Raw genomic sequence first — 9,722 nt, forward strand, 5'->3', positions numbered from 1 at the left:
CGAAGGCGAAGAGGGTGCCCTAGCCTCACAAGACCCCGTGGGGACAGCGAGCGCCCTGGCCAGGCTTGCGGTGGGCTCAGCCCTCGCCCCGCAGCCCCAGACTCGGAGAAGCCACTGAGCCCGCCGTTGTGCGGCTGAGGCCTCGGGGAGCCTGCCGGCTGTGCCCGCCCACAGGAGCTGGGGGCGCTCGCCAGGGCACTGGGTCGCGAGGACCTGACCGCGGAGGCCGAGCCCGAGCACCCGAGGCCGCGGGCAAGCAGGGTGAGGTGAGCGCGGAAGGGCCTGCAGGGCCGCGTGTGCGGGACCCACAGCCCCACGCGGGAGGCCCTTCCGAGGTCGACGAGGCCCAAGGGAGGAATGGCTCAGTCACAGGAGCCGAGGGAGGGAGGCCGGAGGCGTGGAGGGGGCTGTCCCCCTGGGAGGATGCTGGGCCCGAGAAGACGAGGGGAGGCTGTTCTCCACGGACGCGGCCCCTGCCGTCGGGCCCCCGAACAGCGCTTGAATCCGCGTTCTCCAGAGAAGCAATAGTGTGCACAGCAAAGAGGTGTTGTGAGGGACGGGCTCCCCTGGCTATGGAGGCCGGAAGTCGGCAGGACCGGCCCCCCAGTGCGGGTCCGAGGCAGGAAGAGACTGACCCCTGGGCACACACAGTCGGCCAGTGGAGTTCCCTCCTCTCCGCCCCGCTGGTCAGGCCTTCGACTGATTGGGTAAGGCCCACCCACATTAGGAAGGGTGTTGTTCTACTCCATCTATGCATCCGAATGTGACTCTCAGGCAGAAGCACTCAGAGACACACCCAGAATCGTGTTTGTCCAAACGTCTGGGCCCCCCGTGGCCCAGGTCAGGTGACGCACGGTTAACCGTCACACAGGGCTTCTGCCCCGTGCTGGGGCGGTGCTCCACCTGCTGTCCCCCGTCAGGACCTCAGGCTCAGATGTGAGGAAGCCGCAGAAGCCGGCGTGTCTGTCACAGTCCAACCCCGAGCCTGCTACCTCGGGTGAAGCCGTATCCAGCCGGACGCGAGTGCCGTGTGGAAGGGACACGGGATGTTTCTCCCTCACTAGGCCACCGCCGGCCGGCACTCGGACACAGGAGGGCACGGAAGAACGCAGACCACGTGTCTGTGCCTGCTGGGGTGACCGGAGCACCGCAGCCTGTGGGGCTCTCCCCGCACACGGTCACCGTCCCCGGTCCTGGAGCCGGATTCTGAGGGCCAGGCGGGGGCAGGGCCGGCCCCCGCCCCCGCCCCCCGAGGCCTCTGTCCTTGTGCGTGGACGGCCGTCCTCCCCCTGCGTCCTCACGGGATTGTCTCTCTGTGCGTGTCGGTGTCCTGATCCCCTCTTCTTACAAGGTTCCGGTCACATGGGATCAGGACCCCCCCTTCCCAGCTTCCAGAGCCTCCCCCTCCCCCACCTGCGGAGCCCGCAGGGCCGCCTCATGGGGAGGGTCTCTCTGCTTCCATCCCCCCACCACCTGCTGTGGCTCACTCTTCCTTGTGGTCCTTGCGATGACACCGGGCCGAATCTCTGCAGCTCAAAGCCCTTCACTCAGTCACATCTGCAAAACCCCTTCTGCCGTGGGAGGGGACGCTCCCAGGTCCCCGGGATCAGGACCTGGGTGTCTCTGAAGACCATTACATGGCCGACCACAGCCAGAGACCCCAGCAGCTATGTTTCACGGGGGCCCCAGGGGGTCTCCCCCCCACCGGGCTGGTGACGAGGCACCGGCACCCCCGAGAGTGGATGGCCAGGCCGGCGGCAGGGCCGGACTCTGATGGCGGCACCCAGCACTGCGGACGCTCACGAGCAGGGACAGTGTGCTATCGCTGGAGCAGCAAGGCGAGGGGCCAGGGGCTCAGGGACCCGCAAGGAGCTGGGAGCCGGGCAGTAAGACCCGGCTTTCCTGGGGCGAGACAGGTGGGCAGCGGGCAAGGGTCCTGCCCTGTCGGCTCCATCACAAGATGCCAGAGATGTGTGCTGAGGAGGCCGGGAGGGCCACCCTGTCCCTGGCTGAACTGCGCCCCCCAAACTCCTGTGTTGAAGCCCCGACCCCCCACGCTCCAGACCAGGCTGCATTTGGAAGCAGGTTGTTTTGAGACGTGATTCAGGTGAAATGAGGTCCCTTGGGTTATTTGCATGCGTGTGGAGGGGATGGACGTCTGAAAGGTGGACGGACCCTTCCTGCGTGGACGGGCCTCTCCCAGTTTGCCGCCGTCTCTGCCGCCGTCTCTGCCGCGTTCTGGTCTCGGCCTCCACCCCTGGCCGGGAACGTACACGGTGGGCCGTCCCGGGCTCGGGCCTGCAGCCTGTGACCCTGGGGCCTGCCAGCTCCGTGAGCGCGGGGGCTGGGCCCCTGCTGTATGTCACTCTGCGTACCCCGTAGGCTGGCTCTGCTTCCCCGGAGCACGCTGACCAAGACGCATCCCACCGGAGCCGCAGACCACCCACACGGCTGGGCCGGCCACCGCGTCTTCGCCGGGCCCGACGGCACGGCCAGGGACCCCCTGAAAGTTTCCGCCTCCCCCACCCAGAAGCGGTCCTGGCATCTCTTGTGTGGGGAGCCCCATCCCTGGGGAGGAAGCACACAGGGGCACCTCTAGCGGCAACTGGGACAGGCAAAGGTCGTGGGAGCACACGTCTGTCCCACCGAGGGGGGCCCTGGGCAACGTAGACAGAACGGTCTCTGATCCCGGCCACTCAGATGCTGCCCCACGGGACCCCGAGCAGAGCGGCCTTGCTGCTGGCCAGGAAGCCGCAGCCACAGAGGCAGCCCCGGTGGTGGCTGCGGCCCGTTGTCCAGCCCGCCGGCCACAGGCCACAGCCCGCGATGACACCATCCCCGAGGCCTCCACCGCAGCTGTGCGTCTTCAGCGAACGGACACTCAGGGCAGGCGGGTCCTCCCTGAGCGCAGACGCTCAGCCCGCCCCACCCGAGGCCGGTCTGCAGGGGCCCAGGGACCCGTCTACTGTGTGGCGGGAGGTGCTGCCGTGGGCGCGGGTCCCCGTGGGGGCCACGCCACTCCGAAGCGGCCGGGACAGCATTGGCAAAGGTCGGCTGAGGCCCTGCTCGGGGGGGACCTTGAGAACAGGGGGGGTCACGATGCAGGATGCAGTGTCCACCGCAGATCAGCGAGCACCAGCCCTCTGTCCCCAACACGGCTGGGAACACGGGGTGTTAGCAGGGGTGCGGCCCACCCTCCAGCCAGAGACCCCCGGGACCCGCACATGCCTCCCTGGCCTGGCCAGGCCGTGTGGCCTGGAGGGGACGCAGCAGGGGGTCCTACTGACCTTCAGGCCACAGCGGCTGCCCTGCACTTCGCGTGCTTTGTCCCACCACCAGCCGGCCGCAGCGGGGACACATGACCGTGACCGTCGGGAACAAGTGGGACACCGGTCGCACAGCAGGCGCCCCCGGCGTCCCCCACGGGGCAGGGAAGGGGGGCGGGGCCTCAGATCCTCGCACGAGGGAGCCCCTGGGGGGAGGGGAACGGGGAACGGGGCTGGGGGGCACGCCAGCTGTGGCCCTGAGACCAACGCCATCAGGGCAGGGCTGTCTCCGCTGTCCCCCCCCCCGGGAAACGCCCAGGGCCAAGGGGGGCTGCACCACCCGAGTTTTGTACCAACGAATGATGTGGGGACGGGGACAGAGCGTCAGCCCGTGACTCCCATCAGGCCACCTTGGCTCCAAGGACGCACCGTGCACATACCTCCATCCAAGTCCTCCTCAAGACACATCTGGCCTGGACATCTGTCCCCGCGGCGAACCTCAGCCAGCTCCCCACCAAACCCCAAGGACGTGTCCAGCTGACGCACCCTGCCCGGGCCTGAGAGCCTTCTCCCCCAGGGCCTGGCGCTCTGTGTGTGGTGGGCTCTGGCATGCCCACACCGCTTGTTCCTTTTTTTGTTTTTTAATTTTAATGTTACTTAGTTTTGAGACAGAGAGAGAGAGAGAGACAGACAGAGACGGAGTGCCAGCGGGAGAGGGGCAGAGAGAGAAGGAGATACAGAATCTGAAGCAGGCTCCAGGTCTGAGCTGTCAGCACAGAGCCTGACGTGGGGCTTGAACCCACAAACCATGAGATCATGGCCTGAACTGAAGTCGGACGCCTAACCGACTGAGCCACCCAGGCGCCCCAAAACTTTTAAACTGCTTCCATACTGCTTTGCAGTAGCTCCTGCTGGGTGTCCCCGTCAGGCCATCGCCTCAGCCAGGGTCTGACCAGGCCACCACAGAGGACTTCTGGAAGGGTGCTGAGCACTGGGTCCAGACCCCTTCGGACTGGTCAGCGCCGTGCAGCACTGGCCGTGACACACAGTCCCCCGGGGCGGCTGGGACCGGGTGCCATGGGCCAGGGGCTGTTGACGGCAGAGGTCTCAGCCTGGGAGTTCAGATCCAGGGAAGGACCCGGTCCAGGTGCCTCCTCCCGCTGCTAGCGGGCTGCTGGCCACCTTTGGGGCTCCTGGGCTGGTCAGTGGAGGCATCACCCCAATCTCTGCCTTCACCTTCAGCCGCCTTTCTCCCTGGTTCCGTCTGACCGCGTCCAGCACACAGGGCCCCGGGGCCTGGGCGTCCCCAGCCCTGATCCGGGCAGTCCTGTCCGGGGCCTTCCGAAACCCACGTAAACTTCCAACCCAACTTCCATCTCAGTCCGCCCGACCCGCCGCTTCTCCATTTCTGCCCGTTTCCCTCTTTTGCAAGGGCCGGAGAAGCCAAGCACGCCTCCCACACCAGTTCCATGGGACGCCGCCCCTCGCTGGCCGCTCCCCCCCACCCTCGTGTGCATATTGGACATTATGTGTCTGCTTTGAAAAAACGGGCCTTCAGGCCCTTCGTCCGTTTTTATGTGGGGTTATCTGGGTGCAGTTCCGCGTTCTGTGTGTGGGCTGGACGCTCGTCTCCCGTCACGTCTATGATTACAAATATTTCCCCCGCGTCGTGGGCTGTCTGTCCCTGTCACTGTGGCCGCCCGAGCTTTACATTTCGGCCAGGCCTCATCTACATACTTGTTCTCACTTTGCTGCGTCTGCAGTGTCACGGGCAAGAAGCCACGGTCAACGCCGAGGCTGAGCCTCTCCCCGGCCGCTGCGCTGAGCTCTCCACCCGCCTCGGTCCGTGCAGAGACGCGGGGTCCCAGCGCCGCTTGGCGGAGAGGCGGCCCGTCCTCTCCCTGACTTGTCCCGAGGCCCCTGCTGACACCACAGGACCGGCAGCGTCCATGTGTCCCAGCGACCCCCCCGTGAGCGGCGGTCCTCCCTTCTTCTGCTTCAAGACGGTCTCGGCTGCGCTGCAGCCCCCGCGTCCCCGCGGCCCCTTGTGACTTTTACGACGAGCTCCTGAAAGGCCAACGGGGTCCCGACAGCGACCCCCCTGCATGGAGGCTGTGGGGTAACTTGGGGAGTTCGGGCATTTATTTCAGCGGCACCGAGTCTCCTGGTCTGGGCACCCTGGGCATCTCTCCATGGTCTTCGTTCCCTCTCGACCGCGATTTGTAACTTTGCGCACAAGCGTTTCGCTGCCTTTACTGAATTTGTTCCCGGGGCATTTTGTTCTGTTTGTTGCGACAACATTTTCACACTGGCCGTCGCTGGAGTGTGCTGTCAGCATGCTGGTCACTTTTCTGATCTTCCTTCCTTCCTTCACTCCTCTCTCCTTCCCTCCCTCCCTCCCTTCCTCTTAAACATAAAGCTGCCCCCTCTGGGCCTGTCTCTGCCCAGCGCAGGGATGGTCGCTGACTCCCTCAGGGGGCACAGGCCTGCTGGCTGCATCTGGGTGGTCTTCCTTCATTGCCACAGGAAACCAAGGCGCAGGCGTGGGGTTCAGCTTCTCCCCCGCAGAAAGCGTGCTCCACAGAGCCGTGGCTCCAGCCCCTGGGGGTGTGTCGGGAGAGAAGCCGTGACCTCCCGTTTCACCCACCCAAGAGCACCTGCAGCCGCACCACCACAGATGGGGAAACGGAGGAAGCTCAGAGTCAGACCCGGGGGCAGGAAGGCAAAGGCCGGCTCCTCCCCCAAGGCTGCCCAGGCACGCGGCCCCCTCTCCCCAGCAGCCTCGCCTGCCCTCAGGGCAGCCAGCCCTTCTCAGGGCGCAAGCCAGACCCCATTCTTTAGCCCCTTAGGATGCTGATCCGGGCACCCTTCCCAGGACATGCCCCCCCTGGGCGCCCACCTGCCCCATTACACCAACTCATATTGTGTCACTGCCGCACGTGACGTTAGTGTGTGTGTCAGGGCGACTGGCTGCCAGGTGCCCAGACTGGACATCATTTCTGGAGGTATCTGAGGGCGTCTCTGGACACTCGAGCTCGAAATGGTGGAATGGGCACACCAGGCAGCCCTCCCCAGAGTGGAGGGAGCTCACCCTGTCCCCTCGTGGCTGGGGCGGACCAGAGGAGGGGAAGTGCCGGCGTCCAGCTCCAGCAGGTCCAGGGTCCCCTGAAGGAGAGACGGTGTCCGCAAGAGAGCTGACAGAGAGCCGCGGGTTTCTTTCTTGGTCACCAGCTGGACATCTCTGCCCTGTCAGGTTTTGTGTCTTTATTTAGAGATTTAAGTGTTAACATGACATCAAATAGTGGAATTTTTACAAATAATTCTCAGTGATAAGATGCTGTGAAAAGGGCGCAGAAGCAGGTTTTCCAAAGGCGTTTCTTCACAACTATTCTAATTACAATGAGGTAACTTACACGTCATAGGATGACAGGATGTTCTCAGGGAAAAGCAGATAACATACACATTTGTTTGAACCGGTAGTAAATCTCACAACTAGGAAGAGAGCAGGATGTTTTCAGTGAGAAGCAGACAGCAAACACATTCTATAACAATGACGCTAAGATTCAGTCATAGACAGGGCTAGGAGGCATTCTACCTGGCTCACAGGAGGAAGAATATATTCCCGATGGTTAGTAAGTAAACCTTTTGTCCACCTTGTTCTTTGATGTTGGAGGTGTAAGCCCCACAGGTGCCCTAGATGTGTGGCCTTTGCATGTGAGTTTAAGTGGTAACTCCTCTTACCCATCGTCACAATGGGCACCAATTAGCGTACATATGTGCAGTAGCTTGTGCCTGGCTCCTGTTGGTTTCTGTTTCCTAAGTTAGGCTCTTTTTCTAGGGGCCAGAGTTAATAGCAAATCTTATGTTCTTTAACCCCCTTCATTTTCTATGCCTTAAGATTGTGAGGCTCATTAGAACAGCCTTTTGACAAACATCTGCAGTGCTTTGTTTAAATTCCTCTTTACAGAGGTGGGAATATGCTTCTTCCCATGAGGTTTCTGGGGAATATCAGTCTGATTTGGAACATTGTGAGGCCTAATCAATAGCAACAGACTTAATTTCACATGAGCAGTAGTAGCAGAAGGAGATGCCAGTTTCCGCCTCTCGTGGCAGGAGCCGTGCACGTCTGCCATCTCCTTACTGTGACCGTGTCATCCAGCAAGGCCGGTGCGGCTCCCAGCAGGGAAGGAGGAATTCGCTCCTTTTCCTGCCTCCCCCCTTGGGCTGGGACATCTCATCTCATCTCCTGAGGCCTCCAGACTGGGACTTTCACTGCCTGGGTCCTGGTTCTCCGGCCTTCAGGCTCAGCCTGAATCACAGCACCAGAGCTGTGGATGGCAGATGGTGGGGTGCCCTGGGCCTCCCACTCACGAGAGCCAGTCTGTAACATCAGTCTCCCACCGCTGTGTCTCTGGGGGGCCCTGATAGGTCAAGGTCAAGTTGGTGGGCCACCGGGCAGTGCATTTCAGACTTGGCCCCGGGGGAGGGCCCGCCAGTGCCAGACACCCAGAGGTGCCCCCGAACACCCTCACAGCCCATTTTCCCAGGGAGCCCCAGGTGTCTGTGGTGTCAGTCCCACTGGGGGGCCGAGGCAGCCTGCTGACACCTGTGTCCCCATTCAGCACGGACCCAGGCCCGTGCAGAGACCCTCCAGTCGCTCCTAGGCAGTCAGGATCTGTTGTAGCTCCGTTCTGGGTTTCAGACCCAAGTGCTGGCCCCTAGTTCCCAACTCCCCCGCACCTCCAAATCTAATCCTCTTCCCCCTTTCTGCTCCCACCCCCTGGCTTCCTTTCTCTCCCTCCAACCTGTCCCCATTTGCCTGGAATGTTCCTCCCCTACCGGGCAGCTCCTTCACACTCTTCAGGGCCGGGTTTGTTGTGGACTCCTCCAAGCCCCCAGGCCAGGAGAGCGCCCCACCATTACCATCTCTAAGTTATCCTAGGAGTTCCCTCCCTGCCCAGCATTGGCAAGATCATTGTGGGGTGACATCTGTCACCTTCACCAGTCTCTAAGGTCCTCGAGGGAAGGGGACCTGGCTGTCCCGTCCCCACAGCCAGCATCTGGAAGAGCCTGTGACACACAGTCGGGTCCCCTAAATAGCCGACGGCTGCCTGAACACAGAGCCGGCAGCCGGACAGCCGATCTTGGGGGCTGGTGGACCAAGGGCGTGGGGTGTGGGGTTCTGCCCCCCACCCAGCTCTGTGAGGGTGTGCTCATGGTCTTCCTCTGCTCCCCTTCCCAGAGGGCCCAGCGGAGGCCTTTCTCTGAGGAGTCCGCCCGCAGCTGTGGCAGGAAATGTCCCCATCAGTGTGACGGCAGGCACCTGCAGGAGAGCTGGCTGCCCGGGGCTTCCAGACAAGCACTCGGCACCCAGACACCTGAGCTGCCTCCTCTCCAGCGGAAAGGGGCCCGGCAGGCCCCAGGGAAGAGCCACGATACTGTGGTTTCCGTGTCACAAGGACAAGCGCAGACCTGGCCCCGGGTGCGAGCACGTGCCCGTAGCTCTCGTCCGCGCAGGACGCCAGACGGAGTTTCAAACCAGCCACCAAGGAAACTGCCAAGGTGGGAGCACCGAGGAGCAAGCTGGGGCTGCCGGGTCTGCAGGAAGCCGCGGAAGGGCAGTGCGGTGAAAACTTCGGTTCCGTGGCCGTGGCACTGGCCACATTTCAAGTGGTCAGTAGTGATTTGTGCTAGAGTTACACGCGTACAGAATCTGTCCAGGAGTCACCGGCCACGGCTTTGCTCGGTCCCCTGGGGAGAAAGTCCCCTCTCCACGTCGTCAGACCAGGGATGAGGGCAGCAGAGCCTGGCCTCCGGGGGGAATGGAGCCACCGGGGTGTGCACAGGAGACACGGTTTTCGGAGGCGCTCTTCCTGGTGGCCTGCGTCCCCTTGTCATTTAACCTGGTCCAGAGTCACTCTCCAAGTGATCTTTCCAAACACAGACACGTCTAACAGCACTCAACAACTCCCTCTTACCATGGGACCAGGGCTTAGCCGCCTGAATCCTGTTCCAAGCTCTTCAGGCGCGGAGACTGACTCTCATCAGGTACCCCTGGAGCTCTCTTGGCATTGCCATCTCTGGTGCGCCACTTCCTCCAGGGAGCCTCCTTGGATTGTCTAAAGCGCCTGAGGGAGGACGAAAGAGGAGGTTCTTCTCAGGGTGCCCCTGGCCACAAGCCCCGTCTTCCTGCGCTGCCAATCCGGGCTCAGGCTCCTGGGTTGGCTGCAAGCGGGTCTGACCCCCGGCGAGCGCCTGCTCCGGGAGGGAGGGGCTGCGCGCTTGGGCGGTGGGGGGGCGGGGCATGTGGGCGGGGCCTGGACGCCCTATAATAAGCCGCGCTGGGCGCGCGCCCGACCAGAAAGCGAGCGCGCAGCGGCGGCGGTCACCTCAGTTGCCCCGGCTTGTCCTCCTGCGCCCCGCGGCCCCCGCGTCCCCCGCGTCCCAGCGCCCCCC

Source organism: Suricata suricatta, chromosome 11, assembly GCF_006229205.1.
Source record: "Suricata suricatta isolate VVHF042 chromosome 11, meerkat_22Aug2017_6uvM2_HiC, whole genome shotgun sequence".
Lineage (NCBI taxonomy): Eukaryota > Metazoa > Chordata > Mammalia > Carnivora > Herpestidae > Suricata > Suricata suricatta.